Here is a 16,846-nt window from a genome sequence, read left to right on the forward strand (position 1 = left end):
AAATAAATAATTTGTCCAAGTTTAAACAGTCGGTTTGTTCAAGAGTTAAGACTTTAGTTCAGGTTTCTCCCCGTGGGTTCCATCCCTTTGCAAATGTATTTTCAAGGTAGTTTTGGAGGCTCGAAACAGCTTCGTTTCTCCCAGTAGTGAGAATGTTCAGGGCTTTCTGAGGCAGAGGGAAATAGGAGATGCTCTCCGTAGCACATATTTGAAAAATCTTTGAAGTGTTGGCAGAAGCACCAGATTAGGAATCTCCATGTATCTGAAAGGGAGGCCTTAGGAACTCTCAGGTATGCATTCTAGAAGAATTACAACAGGTCAGTGCCCCAGGAGAGATAAAAAGTTGTCTTAAGGGAAGCCTTTCAGTAGGTGGGCTTTTGTGTTAGGCTTGCCTTCCCAATTATATTCTCAGAGGCACAGGTTATAATGAGGCCATTCTTAGCATACATGGTTTATGACAGAAGAAAGCAGGAGGGAGGGAAGCCAGCCTTAAACATTTGCTGTCCTATACAGGGTGTTCTCTGTACAGAGATCCATATAAAGGTGGCAGAGTGGTAGAATAAAAGAACGTGGACTCAAGAATTCAACAGATATGGGTTCAAAGCCTGCTCCATTACCTTATGGGCAATTTTCACAAAGTTCAATTTTCTTACTTATAAAATGAGCATAATAATATCTACCTTATTAGCTATATAACCTTGGACGAGTTATTTAACCTCTGTGTGCCTTGATTATATTATCTGTAAAATGAGGATAATAGTAAAATGAAAAGCCTTTACTTTGTAGGTTTTATAGTGATTAATGTTATTACCTAGAACCATGCATGACACATAATAAGCAATTGGAATATTGGTTATTGTTGTTGTTATTGTTATTACTACCACCATATAGGGTTGTTTGAGGATTAAATGAGACAGTAATATGTAATGTTTTTAATGAGGATAGGCACTCAGTAAAGTGATGTTTATTTTTATGTAATTAATAACCACAGTGGTGTAAATAGTATTCACAGTAAATGAACCTGCCCACTTGTGATCTAGTTACAGGAGCATTAGTTTGTCATTTGTTTTATGTTTACTCTTATTCTATTATTTGAAGATTATTTTGGCTTTTTTTGAATTACAGATACAACTGCTGTTTGGGAATCTAAAGGCAATGATGAAGGTTCACCTCTATTGAGCCCTCATGGTGAGTCCGGCCTTCTGCTTTATGTACAAGTATATTGTGTGAGAAGGATTCAGGGGCTTGTGTGTGTCTGTATAGTTAGCAAGTGATAGAACTGGTACTTGAATCCAGGCAGTCTGACACCAGAGTCTGCTTTCTCAACTATTTCTTCCTATTTTCCTACTTAGAAAAATCTTTACCATAGGGGGATTCCATTTCTTAGCAATAGAATGTAGTATCTGGAGTCAAAGGTATTTAAGAATTCATCATGGATTTATAATATATATCAGGCTTAATAAAAATGTTTAAAACCTTTTGATGAGGACACGAGCCCACAGTGTCTGCATCATTATGGATGAAATGAGACATTCACACGGACTACCAAGTCCGGTGGAGGGAAAGGGACAGCATGGCTTTTCTCTCAAGGGGAACAAAAAGCCAGGGCCCTTGCTGTGACTGGCCTTTATTGGATTTCTCTGCACATTACATGATGGTCCTCATTTACTATGCATAAGTTGCTTTAGGTGGTTACTTTTTACAGAAAACAAAGGAGCCAACACTGCTAATCACAGCACAGAAGAGAGATATTTGCAAACAAAAAGGCTAAAGTGGTTGAACCGGTTACACTTGTCCTTGGAAAGTTTATCACGGATTTTAGGAAGTTACTTCGCAGTAAATGTTTGCCACTGGGGGCTGGGCCCACACCATGGAGAATGGTCTCCTACAACCTTTGCCCTGACAGATCCATTTTTAAAAATCTCTCCTAAGGAAATACTCCAAAATACAGTCAAAGTTTTGTCACAGTGTTATTTATAATATGGAAAAAATTTAAAGCAATCTAAACATCTACCACAGAAATGAATAATAAAATATTATTTATCTGTCACAGGTGGGCGGGCACAGGTAACCAGGTTCTTGGTGATCAGGACAAAGATTTGAACCGAACACCGAGTTTGTAACAGAGAACATGGGAGCAGGCCAACTGCAAGCAGAGATTGACTTCATGGGCTAGAGGGACTCTATTCTTATAGGGCAGATCCTTCCTGGCTAATTTTGGCAGGCTTTTACTGTGACAAGGAGTTGTAAAGCTACTGCACATGTGGTCTCCCATGGTTTTCCCGGATTGGCTGCCAGGGAAGGGGTCCCACAATGTTACATTTTTGACCCCCCCCTTCTCCTGGGGTCCCCCTGTACTAGGTTTGCCTTTCCCTTCGCCAGAGAATTATAGCTCTCCACGTTAGAGATTGGTGAAAAGGAAAGTGAAAGGTGTTCTTCGGCCATGCCGAGGAATCAGCCACAAAGTTAGGCAGTATAGAGCTTTATTGGGGTTTGCACACCAGGGCGAGGTTCTCCAGTCCACAGAGTGAGGCCAGGGAAGTCACGCCCACACAGGGAATGTGGGGGGAAGAGTTATTTTGGTTGGCTCTTGGTGGGAGCTGGGGATTGGTCCCCTTTGAACAAAGCGGCAATATATCATTGGTGGTTCTCCTCGGGCTCAGGTTGCTATGCGGATATCCGTTTTGGCAAGCCAGCCCTTTCAGCTCCCTGGTTTGACATAAGCTGTCTTTTCCACATTGTAGTCCAGCCATTTTGATTGTAGTCTGGCCACCATTTCTTCCTAAACCCCTATCCTGACATTCCGACCTCTTTGTTAGGATAAGGGGCATTGTGTTTGATCTGGCTACTTGCTGCTGTCAGGGGGGCATAGAGGGGAGGGGCTAGAGGTTGGCTGTTTCTGGTTCGTCAGGGAGGGGTGAGTAGGTTTGGGTCTGAAGCAGTATCTGGTTAAAGGTAACCCGGGAGGCTTTCTGAATTCTTTCCTGGAGGAATCTCAGGAAACAAGGGACAAGCATTAATAGTATGCAGATTATTATGACTGGCCCTAGGACCGGGGCCAGGGAGGTAAAGAGTAGGGAGCACCACCTCGGGGTTATTGTTTTGAGAGGGGTGGGGTCTCGGCGTAATTTGTCCCTGAGGTTCTGTAGGGTATTAACATTCTCTTCTACTGTGCCGCTCTCATTCACATAGAAGCAGCACCGTTCCTGCAGGAAGAGACATGTTCCCCCTTTTTCTGCTGTTAGTAGGTGTAGAGCTCCGAGGTTCTGGAGGGCAACCTGGGCTCCCGAGGTTATCTGTCTCTGCAGAGATGTTAGGGAGGTGGCAGAGGCATCAAGGGCCTTCTCCAACTCAGCCCGTAACTGGTGAGTGGCTTGGAGACTGTGTGTTAACCCGGTGCTGCCTATCCCAGCTGCTGCCAGGGTTGTGGTGAAGGTTAGACCTACTAACATGGGCAGGAAGACGGCTCATTTTTCTTTATGTCTGGCTAGTTTGTCTCTGAGCTCTCCTTCTCCATAATGCATAAGCTGTGGGGTCAGCACAGTCAGGAGGCAGGGGAAGGCCGCGGAGGAGTTAATGGTCTGCAGCAGCATTCCATTGCACCAGAAAAACGTACCTGGGGGCTGGTGGTGGTTTCCGATATCTGCACGGTCTGGTTGCAGGAGGAAGTACCTGCCGTAGAATAACATACTTTGGGACTGTTCATTATGTTTTGAAAGAGAGGTACATCTTTTAGGAAAAAAGGTGTTGGGGAGTTTGTGACATTGAGAAGAGTTGGTATGGGGACTGCTGTAATAGGGGAGCGGTCAAGAAAAGCACATAGGAAACAGTCGGTGACATTTCCTATGTCAGTGATATTGAAGAGTTGAATTCCTTGGTGGCATGTGAGGCTTAGCCAAGAGAAAGGGGCACTCTCCTGTTTTCCTTGTCAGATCAGTGTTTGCAAGGATTGTTCATGTGTTAATATGGTATTAGTCAATAGGGTTTTATTCCATGGTCCTGGAAGAAGAGCTTGGTATATTTCAATGAAACTCTGGGGAGGCGAAGATGAGAAGCTTTGGTATAGTTTTCCCTTCACTCCCTGCTCCCATTTGGAGTCCCATGGGTCATAAATGGTAAAGCACCACGGCTGGAGAGTACTCCACTCATGGTATTTGCAATAGTAGTAGGGGCAGCCTCCATATATGTCTGGCCAGAGTTTGCAATTACCATCCGTCTGATCATAGAAGAAGCAGAGAGTGTGCCATCTGTAAGGGGCAGTCCAGCCATCTAGCCCTCTACAGCTACTTTTCAGAGCAGAGAGAAGGATGGATGTAGGGTAGGATCAAGCTGTTTTGATAAGTAGGCTACCGGGCTGCCGCGGTCCAGCCGCAGTGGGTCAAGGGGTCCCACAGGTGAGGGTAGGCGTTGGCGCTGGGTAACAGATGACAACACGCCTCAAAGGACAGTGAAGCTCTGTTCCGTTTATTGCAAGTACAAGCAGGTTTTTGTATTTTCATTTTAGGTAGTGATTAACATTTGCAGTATAACATGATCATTTAAGCAGAAAAAATCAATACAAAGGTAATCAGTAAAAGTACGAAAGTTCCCATAGATTTAAAGATTATTTTAACTAGGAGAGCCATTAATCAGACAATTAGAAGTATCTTATTATATATTAAAGTTTCTCAGAATTTGTCATAGGGCAAAAGGATACGCTAGATTGAGTAGAGAAAATAGGAAATTTATTATAAGGCCCTTGTGATGTCTAACTTAGCTATCTACCTTTTTTTTTTTGCTTAAAATGTTTTTCTGTGTACCATAAATTCTGACTCCTTAGTAACTGTTTAGTTTGTAATAACTAACTAGCTTTTGTTATTTCTTTGCCTGTCTAGTTGATATATATTCTTATTCAAGGTAAAGGAGGGGCTATTCCTATGTTGCAGGGGGCTTTCAAGGGTACTTCTTTTAAGTTTCTCTAGGAGTTCTTTTATAGACATGTTTTGTACTTTGATTCCCTCTAAGAAAGCAGTGAGATCATCTCCTGATTTCCTAGAGTATTCTATCTTATCTTGGGTGTTTTTCTAATGATCTGTTATTAAGCTTGAATTCTCAGATTGTTCTGGTTGTTTCTTTGTACTTATATTCCCTGACGTTCTAGTATGATATTATTATTCTGTTCATTGAGCCGGGAAAGGTCTAGGCACACTATCTGAATCACTGCCAGGGTATTCATAATGATTAAAGCAGAAAGGGTCATGATCCCCAAAGCAAGCACAATCACAATAGGTATTGCAGGGCCTTCCATGCCACATCCACCAGGTTGGAAACTGCTTCCTTGAAGTCTTACACCCCCTCTGAGGACCTTGTCACGGAGAGAGGGATCCAACAGTGGACGCGGCAGTGGACATGGCATTTCCCTCTTTTTTATTTTTCAGCCGAAATTGATGAAATTCCAACGTAGTTTTTCGAAGGGAGGAGAGGATTACTCGGAAGACGACTGGAAAAACAAGGATTAAAATTAGAATAATTAAGCCAGTGATTCCAATATGTATTAAACTAGACCACCACATGACAGGGTTGATGGATTCTTAAATAGACTTCCAGATTCTGTCTGCAATTTCAGAGCCTGGTGCAGTTAAATATGCCTGACTAATTTCTGTAATTTTGGTATGTAGGCCTTTGAGATCAGGGCCTAACATAGTATCATGCCAAATACCTTGTAAATGAGTTTTTACCTGAGGCCAAGTGGTGGAATTTTGATCATAAGGCAAAGGTGTGACACAAATCCATTTAAAATCTGCATGACAACTAGTAGTCATTTGAGTCTTTATATTTTGAATCTGGTCACTTAAATATATAACCGTATCTTCTAAGGCATTTACTCTAGTTTCTAATTTTTTATCAATTTTCTCTCATAGAATTAGTGCAAGGGAAATATTGTGAGAGAGCTGATTAACATGTTGTGCAGTATGTACTTCTTGTACTAAAGTAGTAGTTGATAATGTAATAGAGGTTATTATACTGATTAAAGCAGTAATTCCTAATATTAGAGCGGCTACAAATCTTTTTGGTCTTATTAACCAATCTATTTTTTCTAGTATATATAAACCTGTATCAGCATACCAATCTCCTGAGAGGACTACTCCCATCATAACATGCCTCGGCCCACGAGGCAGTCAACGGGGTCCACCGATATACCTGTAACGGATGAAGAGGGATGGGACAGGAGGCGCGAAGAATGGCAGCAAGACAAAGGATTCTGATCAAGCTGCAAATTTTATTTCAAAATGGAGGGAGTTATATAGAGGAGGGCAGTGGAGGAAGTGCAGTGGATAGGTGGCTTCAAAGCGTGCTCTAGCCTGCGATTGGCCGGGGGTGCATGGCGGGCGCGTGATCAAGGCACTGATTGGTGTGCCACCCGCATGTCCAGGAGGGGGAGTTCTATGGCTCCTAACCGCAGCATCCTGTTATTCAGGCGCAACCTTCAGGTCGGATTGTATCAGCCTGTTTCAGGCTTATCCCAGCCCCCAACAATAACATGAGAAGGCTGAAAAACTATCATGAATGTAGTCAAACTCTTGGGTAGTCCTGAATCAATGCAATTAGTTAAAATATAATTAGAACAATTAATATAAAAGGAAGACCCTTGTTGTTCAGTATAAATAGGTCCTATTAAAATTGCATGGGGAGTATTGACACAGGCTTTAGGAAGTTATTTTAAAGATATGCAGTAAGGCCTTGTGTCTGAACTCAGGGTGAGAGAGTTTTAGGAAGAACAAGTTACAAAGTGTTATTAGAATTAATAAACAATTAATGGTTCCAAGGACCCACATTCTTAGAGTGAGTCCATCAAACCAATGTTTTGGGGTTCAGTTAGTCAAAATTGTCACAGAGGGTCTGAAGAACTTCTTCCTCCGTTAGGCGTTGAATGTCCTGTAACTGTTATAGCTCTAAATGTAGTTCTAGCTGTAATTTATCAATTTGTTCCTTCAAGTTGGTAGAAAAAGTCTCTCTTAGGTGATGTTGAATACCGTTCCAGGGCTGCTAGCTGGAATTCCACTTCAGGGAGATGACATACAGCTTGGAGAAGTCTGGATCAAGAGAGTCTAATGGGTGGAGGTGGGTCATGGCCAGGGAAGCCTTTTCTGTGATATGGCTTCATCTTCATCGTTGCAGTTCTAAGAGTCATTCTGGAAAGCAAACACAAGCATACCCTCTTCCCCAAGTTAAAAGTTCCACAGAGCCCTGTCAAGTGCCATCTCTTAGTAGATTTTTAAATAAAGGTGGCTTGGACTCTTTTGTCTGGAAATGTTTTATAATTGGAGTACAGAGCAATATATCAATATTTAGAAAATTATAGGTAAACATGGCCAGTAAAATTAAATTTTGGGGGGGAGGACTTATGACTCCTCTTTTTGTTTTTAAGAAGATCTTGTAAAGTATTATGAGCTCGTTCTATAATCATCTGACCGGTTGGATGGTAAAGTATTTTTTGTTTTATGTTGAATATTCTAATGTTGAAGAAAAATTTGAGTAGAATAAGCAAGGTATTTAGGCCATTATCAGTTTTAATTCATTGAGGCTGTCCTTAAGCTAATGGACTTGTATATTTTTTGCAGATTTTCTTTTTAAAGTAGATGTATGTAAAGTGCCAGAAGAAGTATCAATAGAAATATGAATGTATATGAATTTTCTAAGGAGAGTGTAATGAGTGACATCTGTTTGTCAAATTATTTGAGAACAATCTTTGAGGATTAACTCTTGTAAAATGAGGATATTCTTTAATAATTTGAAAAAATGGTTATATGTCAAGGGCTTTCTGTGACTTGATTGACTAATCGTTTTTCCTTGGGAATAGAATAGCCAGTTCTTTCCCAAGGAAATGAGCAGTGTTTACAGGTACTGAGTTAAAAAATGGTACTTTGTTTTCCATGGAGAAGGGCTAGTTCTCCCAGGGAGACAGTACACATAGATCTCAGTTTTATAATAAAAGTCACAGTTCTGGCATAAACAAGGAGGATTTTTAATATTTCTTTAATATGTCACATTTTTATGTCACTTTTATCATGTTTTATATTGATAAATTTATGAATATATTCATAACTTTTAGAAAGTTTTTTTCTCTATTGGCAAATATTTTTACTTTTTTTGTTAATTCTTATTGATTACTGTAAGGGGGAAGATGCTAAGTTTCACACCTCTTGTTCTTAGGACTAAAGCAGTCTCTGGGCCTCCAGAAGGAGGATTCAGAGTGGTTAAAAGACATATTTTCTCATTATTTTTTTTTCTTGTGCCTTCTACTGTCTGAGGGAAGTGAGATTTTTTTTCTTTAAATAATTAATTTAAATTCTTTCTGAGTAGAATCTTTATGATGTAATAATATTAGAGATCTTATTCTACTCATTGAAATATTTTGAGACAGATGTTATTTTTTAAAATAGAAACAAAAACAAAATTCAAGTAAGTTAATATTTTTAAATTAAATTTTCTAAAGGAGGGAGTGAGATACTAGTCTTTATCTCACACTACCTGGTGCTATTCTAATTTTTGTTTAACTTTTTTTTTTTTTAAATAACTAAGTCTAAAGATCCTTTATTAGGGAGATATTTAGCAGCTTTAAAAAACTGCTAAATTAGTATAAAACATTGCTCTTGTTCTTTAGAGAGCTTATACTTGTTAAAAGATTTCTTTTTTACTTTTGATTTCTGCCATTTCAGATTCTGCAGCCTGTTTTAAACTTTAACTAATTAGTTATTGGGGAGTGTAGTGTGGTGGGTCAGAGATGTACTGTTGGTGAAAACCGTCAGGGAGGGCTGCCTGGTACCCAGGGAACCCTAACCCTGCTTATGGGTTTCAGGTTTTTCCCACGCGTCTAAGACTGCAAGGGAGGGCTCAAAGCGCCAGGTGACCAACCTTTATATTGCGCTCCCTGACCGAGCTCAGAGTTAAATGACTGTGATTGGAATTTTCTGTGAAGCCCCTTCGTCTCAGGGATTGACCCCAGACACCTGGGGGCTACCGGGTGCATAGGGATGACTGCTTCGTTGATGAGTCTAAGGTCCTGGACCAGGTGGTAGGCTCTGGATGGTTTTTTGAGCAGGAGAATGGGAGTATTGCATGGAGAATTAACAGAGACAAGAAGTTTCTGGTCTAGGAGGCGGGTGATGGTAGGCTGTAATCCTTTTAAGTTTGCGTGGGAGATAGGAAATTGGGGTTAGGATGGGAAAACATCAGGCCATTTCAGACAGATGATGACCAGGGGGTGATGAGAAGCCATGGTTGGGACAGAAGTGTCCCATACTTGTGGGTTGACAAGGGAAGGGAAAATGGGTGGAGCTGGAGGAGGAGTTGGGTTTTCCAACAGCGGGAGGAAAAGGGAGGAGAAAGGGGTTGGGTTTTCTGCGATCTGAAGAGTGGTACCTAATAAGTAGTGAACATCCTGTCCTAGAAGCGGAATAGGGCAGGAGGGTATGACAAGGAATGAATGGGAAAAGGGAAAGCCGTCCAGACTGTAGCTAAGCAGGGGAGTTTGCCACGGGTGAGACGGGGTCTCGTCTACCCCCATGACCGAGTAAGAGGTCCTGAAAAAGATGGTAAAACAGAGTAGGTAGCCCCTGTGTCCACTAGGAAAGAGATGGACTTACCCACTACCTGCAGCATTATCCTGGGCTCAGCGAGGGTGATGGGGGTCTTCAAGTCTGGGCCGCTTCAGTCATCTAGGAGTCCGAGAAGTTCTGGCAAGGCCAGGGAAGAGTCCACACCTTGATCTGCTGGTCCCCCGCGTGGAGGCACCTGGGACGAGCCTCTAAGGGGACAGGCATCCCTCCAGTGGCCAAGCTGTCGGCAATCAGGGCAAGGCTTCGTTGGTGGCCGAGGTTGAGGACACTGGTAGGCCTAGTGCCCTTCTTTGCCACACTTGAGACAGGCACCCGGTGGGGTGTTCTTTGACCCGGCCTTAGGCTTCGCCCCCTGGCCTGTGTTTGCTGCCGGCCACAGGGCCGCTGGCATGGCCTGGGTTTGCAGGGCTACCTTTTGCTGTAGGTGAGCCTGGTGGGCAGCTGCAGCCTCTGCTTCCCGGTTATTGGAAACCTTAAATGCCATATTTACCAGATCTCGGATGGGGGTTTGGGGGCCATCCTTGGCCTTTTTCAGTTTCCTTCTAATATCTGGGGCCAACTGGGAGATAGAGTAGCTAAAACAGTGGCCCCAGCATTAGAAGCCAGGTCAAGGCGGGTATGGAGCATCATTGCCTTGGTTAGTCTGTTGAGAAACAATGCCAGATTTTCTCAGGGGCCTTGGGTGACTTCTCTGACCTTATCGTAATTGACTGCTTTCTGGGCACATTGGTACATACCTGCTATCAGGCCCTCAACCATTTGGTGGTGGCATCTCCCACCCACCTGTCCTACCTGGCATCCCCAGCCTAGCTCCACCTCTGGCACGGCTTCCCTCCCTACTGGCTGAGGGGATTGGTGGCATGTGTTTAGTCTGCATGAGCCCTAGCTGCAGTCCGGACGCAGTTACGCTCATCCGGGGTCATGGTGGAAGTTAAAATGATGTGCAGGTCATGCCATGTGAGGTCATAAGCCTGGACTAGGTACTGGAATTCCCTGATAAAATTCGTAGGGTTAGTGGAAAAAGAGCCCAAGTGTTTCTCAATTGAAGAGAGGTCAGTTAGTGAGAAGGGGACATGGACCCGAATGACACCTTCTGCTCCTGCCACTTCCCAGAGGGGTCAAATGCGTGAGTCTAGGGGCTCTAGATTCAGGCAGGATCGGGTGTGTGAGCTGACTGGGGAAGAAAGGTCTTCAGAGGGAGGGGGAGAATCCGGCTGAGAGGGGAGGGCCGGGGCTGGAGTAGCCATCAGCAGGAGCTCATGAGGAGGAGGGAGGAGGGGAAGCGAGGTCTTCAGGGGAATCAGAAAAGGAGGAGGGAGGTTCTGGGGCAGTAGGCTTAGGAGGCCAGACAGTTCAGGGTTCCCTTGGGCCAAGAGAACTTGGGCTGTGGAGCACTGGTCGCACAGATCCGGACTGTGGAGCACAAGGCCCAAAAGCCCTGAATGTAGGGGACCTCAGACCATTTGCCAGTCCGTCTGCAAAAATTATCTAGGTCAGTAAGGGTAACGGAATCGAAAGTGCTTTCAGGAGCCCAGGTTTCACGATTTTCGAGCTGATATAATGGTCAGGCCGTAGTGGATAGAAAAATCAGCCATTTTCACTTGAGGCCAGGGTCAATTACTTTGAAATTTTTAAGACGGCACCCTAGAGGTGACTCAGGATCTGGCTTGGACTCCTGCCCTCCCATTCCTGGTCCCACGAGGATCAGCAAATGGGAATCGGCGTCCCTCAACCCAATCTACTGATCCGGTCTGGTAAAAATGGGGGTCTGGGTCCAGGGACGTCTCCTTCGGTGTCCAGAACCTCAGTGGGGGAGGGCAGTCCTTCCTGGAGGGGTCACCCTGATGCAGCGCTGTGATTTGGTGGAGAGCAGTCTCTCCCAGCAGATGGGGGCCTGGAATCAGCGTTTAGGGACCAGAAACTTAAGGGCAACGGCACTTACTCTGGTTCTTTGTCTGGACTGGTGGGGTGGCCCCAAGGCCTCCTCAGGGAGTAGGGAGAGGAGCGGTCTGCAGCAGAAAACAACTCCTCCAGGATTTCGACACCAAATGAAAGGTTTTCTTTGGCTCTGTCAAGGAAGAAATGCCAATCAGCCACAAAGTTAGGCAGTAAAGAACTTTATTGAGGTTGGCGCACCTGGGCGAGGTTCTCCGGTGGGAAAAGTGGGGCCGAAGAAGTTGCGCCCAAACAGGGAATGTGGTGGGGTTTTATTTTTGTTGGCTCTCTCCGTGGGAGCCGGGGATTGGGATTGGTCCCCTTGGAGCAAAGCGGCAATACGTCATTGGTGGTTCTCCTCCGGCTCAGGTTGCTATGCAGATACCCGTTTTGGCAAAGCCCACTGTTTCAGCTCCCTGGTTTGACATCAGCTGTTTTTTCTGGGTTGTAGTTCAGCTGCCATTTTGTCCTACCCTGCCCATCCTGACAGAAAGGAATTATTTATTCAACTTATACAGACTTAAGAGTAATGACTTAATGTCTTCATCAAAATCCCAAAGTCCCTTAAAACACCCACAAACATACACAGTCCTTCTTTCCCCCTTTGCCCAGTCCAAGGTACCATATCTTAGGAAAAGAAACAGAAAGCCCGGTGGTGATTCTCTGCTAAAGCTGAGCGATGATTCTTCTCTTGGCTGCAGGGAGGGGATGTTCCCCCACTCTGGCCAAAGCTGCATGGTTTTCTTTGCTAAAGCTACATGGTAACTCTCTTTCACATGGCTGCGAGAGTCCCCATTCTGGCCAAAAGCGAGTGATTCTCTCTTCAGTGGCTGCTGCATCTGCTTTTAAATCCCTGTGCCAGTCTTCCTCTGCAGTCCCATTTCTGACTCCTCCCACAATCGGCTACACCTGCCAGGACTCCCATATCCTCCCAGCTTTACTGGGCTGCCAGAGTGAGTCTGGGCAGGTGTGGTCCCATGGCCTGGAGCCAATCATCTCCAAGCTCTCACACAGGTACTGTATTGAAGGGGGGTGGTGCTGGGGAGTTACCTCCTAGTTACATCTTGGGTGGAAGTCACTCCCTTCTCCCTGGCTCAAAGCATGGCCACAGCTATGTAACATATCTATGAAACAAGCTAAAGGTCATAGATATGTTAAATAACCATTCTAGAGGTTATCTGTGAAAATGTTGTATCGCACATATCTATGTGAAACAACTCAATGGCTCTGCTCATGTATCCCATCCCCTTAGCTCAGACTTGTGGGGGTGAGAACATCCCATATATATATATTTTTCTTATCAGTGTATGATTGCTTCCGGTACATCCCCTGCTGGGAACTGGCCTGCAACCCAGGCATGTGCCCTGACAGGGAAATGAACCACGATCTTTTTGGTTTGCAGGCCCACGCTCAATCCACTGAGGTACACCAGCCAGGGCGACATCCCATATTTTTAATATTTTCTGGAAACCCTGAGTTCTGGACCCCATTGCAAATTCTTCTTTTGGGGACACCCTGGCTGCACCCTCCTACATATCCACTTGATGAATTATTATGCAGCTTTTAGTAATTATAAACAGTGATGCTATTGGCTTCATAAGAAAAAAGATGCTGTATGTGAACCTATTAAAAATAAATAAATAATAAAATATTTTCTTTTTCCTTCTTGAATACTAATCTTTAATTCCTTCACCCTGACCAGATTAATAGGACAAAGGGATTCTCAATCCTATTATTCATTGAAATTTGAGGAATGTGAGTTTAAGTTTTAAAGGTTCAATCTTCTCTCAATGACAAAAAACCTCTAGTTAGTAATCACTCAGCAAGTAAATCTGGCCTGATGCTGGACACTCAGTTGAGTCAAAGATGTAAAGGTCTGAATCTGCAGGTCGGGTGCTAATAGTTTTTTTAGGGAGAGGCTGGCAGTCCGGAGGCAGAGTACCAATGTGTAGAATTAGAGAAGTGGTGGACAGCAGGAATAGGTGACTTTGTGTTCACGTGCTGGGGGTTCCAAGGACTGGGCTCTCAGGGCCATGTGAAAATCAGGGCTGTTATGAAAAGGTCCTTTAAAGGAGGTGAGTCTTGGACTAGACCTTGAAGGAAATCATGGACCAAAACTGGTTGGAAAAGCACCATTGGCAAAGACCCAGGGACTGCAGTGACCATATGTTATGGACAAGATAGGTGATTGTCTTAACTGGAATGGAAGGGCTACCTTGGGAAGAGCAAGGGGTGAGTTTTCTTTGCTTTTTAAAAGTACAAAATAGTTTAAAAATGGGTCAAAGACTTGAACAGACACTTCTCCAAAGAGAATATACAGAGGGTCCAGAGACATATGAAAAGATGCTCAGCATCACTAGCCATCAGAGAGATGCAAATTAAAACCACAATGAAATACCACTTTACACCGGTTAGAATGGTCATCATAAACAAATCAACAAACAAGTGTTGGAGAGGATGTGAAGAAAAGGGAACCCCAGTGCACTGTTGGTGGGAATGCAGACTGCTGGAAACTATGGAATTTCTTCAGAAAACTAAAAATGCAACTGCCTTTTGACCCAGTAATTCCACTGCTGGGAAAAAGGAGCTCCTACCCTTTGCAACAGCATGGATGGAACTGGAGAGCATTATGCTAAGTGACATAGCCAGGCGATGAGGGACAAGTACCATATGATCTCACCTTTAACTGGAACATAATTAGCAAAAGAAAAAAAGCAGATAAAATATAACCAGAGACATTGAAATTAAGAAAATCTAACAATAACCAGAGGGGAGGCGGGAGGGGACCATAGGGGGAAGGGTTTTCAGGAACTGCTATAAAGGACACATGGACAAAATTAAGGGGGAGGGTGGAAGCAAGGGAGGGAGGTGTGTTTGGCTGGGGTGGGGGGGAGTGGTGGAGGGAAAATGCAGACAACTGTAATTGAACAACAATAAAATAATTTTAAAAATAAATAAATAAAGGTACAAGATCATTAAAACACATAGTGGCTGATCATCCTATGCTGGCTTTCTGGCCCAGACTCCAGGACAGTGAATTTTATTTTCAGATATCTTTTTCTTGACCACTTTTAGGAGTGTGTGTTTGAGGTGAGTGCTTATCCATTTGAAAAAATTATACAAATAGTATTCTTAGTGAAATATTTAGAAAATACAGATAAGCAAATAGGTAAAAAAAATTGTTAAAAGGTTGGAGGGGAAAGGAAGTTTGAAGGCAAGATGGAACAAGGAAAAAAAGAAAGAGATAAGTCACACAAAAGTCTTATTACCTGGGGATAAACTCTGTTAACATTCTGGAATATGAAATTTTTTTAGGTGCTATGCACAAATGTGCACACACAGACTTTTGTCTTTGTTTTTAAAATTGCAGGAAATAGAAAGGTATAAAACTGGAGTCACAGACTCCTGTTCCTGTAAAAAAAAAAAAAGAGAGAAAGAAAAAGCAGAAGGCTTTTCCTGGGATTCCAGGATGAGGAAGACTGCCTTCAAATCAATAACTCAACAACTTTTTGCTTTTAGGGTTTTTTTCGTTGTTAATACTCTTACAGATGTTCCTTATGTTCCCCCCTTTGTTCCCCTTCTGCTCAATCTTCCTGACCCTGGTCTTCACCACATTGTTGTCTGTGTCTATGGGCTATATGCATATATGCCTATATGTTCTTTGGCTAATCTCGTCCAGTCCCTCCCACCCCCACCGCTCTGGGATCTGTCAGTCTATTCCATGTATCCATGCTTCTGGTCCTGTTTTGTTTGTCAGTTTATTTTGTTCATTAGATTCCACGTATAAGTGAGATCTTGTGCTATTTGTCTTTCTCTGACTGGCGTATTTCACTTAGCATCATAGTCTCCAAGTTCACCCATGCTGTTAGAGACGGTAAAAGTTCTTTCTTTGTTACAGCCATGTAGTATTCTATTGTGTAGATATACCATACCACATCTTTTACCCACTTATCTATTGATGGACACTTGAGGTATTTCCAGATCTTGGCTATTGTAAATAACGCTGCTATGAACATAGGGGTGCAGATATTTTTTTCTGAGTGGTATTTTGGGATTCTTAGGATATATTCCCAGAGGTGGGATTGCTGAGTCAGATGGGAGTTTTTAATTTTTTGAGGAAACTCCACACTTTTCCACAGTGACTACACCAGCCTGCATTCCCACTATCAGCAGTGCCCCAGGGTTCCCTTTTCTCTGCATCCTTGGCAGCACTTGTTATTTGTTGATTTATTGATGGTAGCCATTCTGGTAGGTGTGAGGTGATAGCTCATTGTGGTTTTAATTTTCGTCTCTACTGATCAGTTACACTGAACATTTTTTTCCTATATGTATTGGACATTTGTATGTCCTCTTTGGAGAAGTGTCTATACAGGCCCTTTTTTAATTGGATGTTTGTCTTCCTGGTATTGAATCGTATACATTCTTTATATATTTTGGAAGTTAATCCCTTATCAGATGTATCGTTGGTGAATATGTTCTCCTATTCAGTGGGTTCCATTTTTATTTTGTTGATAGTTCCTTTAGCTGTGCAGAAGCTTTTTAGTTTGATGTAGTCCCATTTGTTTATTTTCTCCTTTGTTTCACTTACACTAGGAGAGAGGTGTATCAGCAAAAATGCTGCTATGTGACATATCTAAGATTTTACTGCCTATGTTTTCTCTTAGGATTTTTATGGTTCCACAACTTACATTTAAGTCTTCTATCTATTTTTATTTATTCTTGCGTATGGTATAAGCTGGTGGTCTAGTTTCATTTTTTTTGCACATACCTGTCCAATTTTCCCAACACCATTTATTGAAGAGACTATTTTTACTGTACTGTATGCTCTTGCCTCCTTCATCAAATACTGATTAACCAGAAAAGCATGGGTTGAAGAGCAATGGGGAAAGAATTGGGACAAACGTGATGAAACAACAGTAAAGAGAAAAAAGAAGCATGGTTTGATTTCTGGGTTCTGTCTTCTGTTCCACTGACCTATATGCCCATTCTGGTGCCAGTACCAGGCTGTTTTGATTGTGATGGCTTTGTAGAATGGTTTGATATCTGGTATTGTGATCCTTCCACCTTTGTTCTTCTTTCTCAAGACTGCTGGGGCTACTAGGGTGTTTTTTGGTTCCATCTTTCCTTAGTGGAGAAGAATTTGGCTCACTGAAAAAAGACAAAGTTCTTTGCTGCCTTGTCCTTTTATGAAGAGTCTTGTTTTTCTTCTAATGAAATCATAATGGGGCCCAATCTCCTGGAGTCTGGTTGCCCTGGAAACAGGTCTTTCATTTCTAAAAGCTGTATCAGCTCCAAAAATCTGTCAGCTTAGT

At 42.9% G+C, this 16,846-nt stretch overlaps 1 long non-coding RNA gene across 1 annotated transcript in view; it reads left to right on the plus strand.

Moving 5' to 3' along the window:
• LOC128627612 (uncharacterized) overlaps positions 1-16,846 on the plus strand; it is a 79,570-nt gene that overhangs the window by 52,309 nt on the left and 10,415 nt on the right. The window contains exon 3 of the long non-coding RNA XR_008391856.1: positions 1,126-1,188. This is a non-coding gene — a long non-coding RNA (uncharacterized LOC128627612). The remainder of the gene's footprint in view (positions 1-1,125; positions 1,189-16,846) is intronic.

Source organism: Artibeus jamaicensis, unplaced genomic scaffold (assembly GCF_021234435.1).
Source record: "Artibeus jamaicensis isolate MK-2021 breed Jamaican fruit bat unplaced genomic scaffold, CSHL_Jam_final contig_456, whole genome shotgun sequence".
In the NCBI taxonomy this organism is placed as follows: domain Eukaryota; kingdom Metazoa; phylum Chordata; class Mammalia; order Chiroptera; family Phyllostomidae; genus Artibeus; species Artibeus jamaicensis.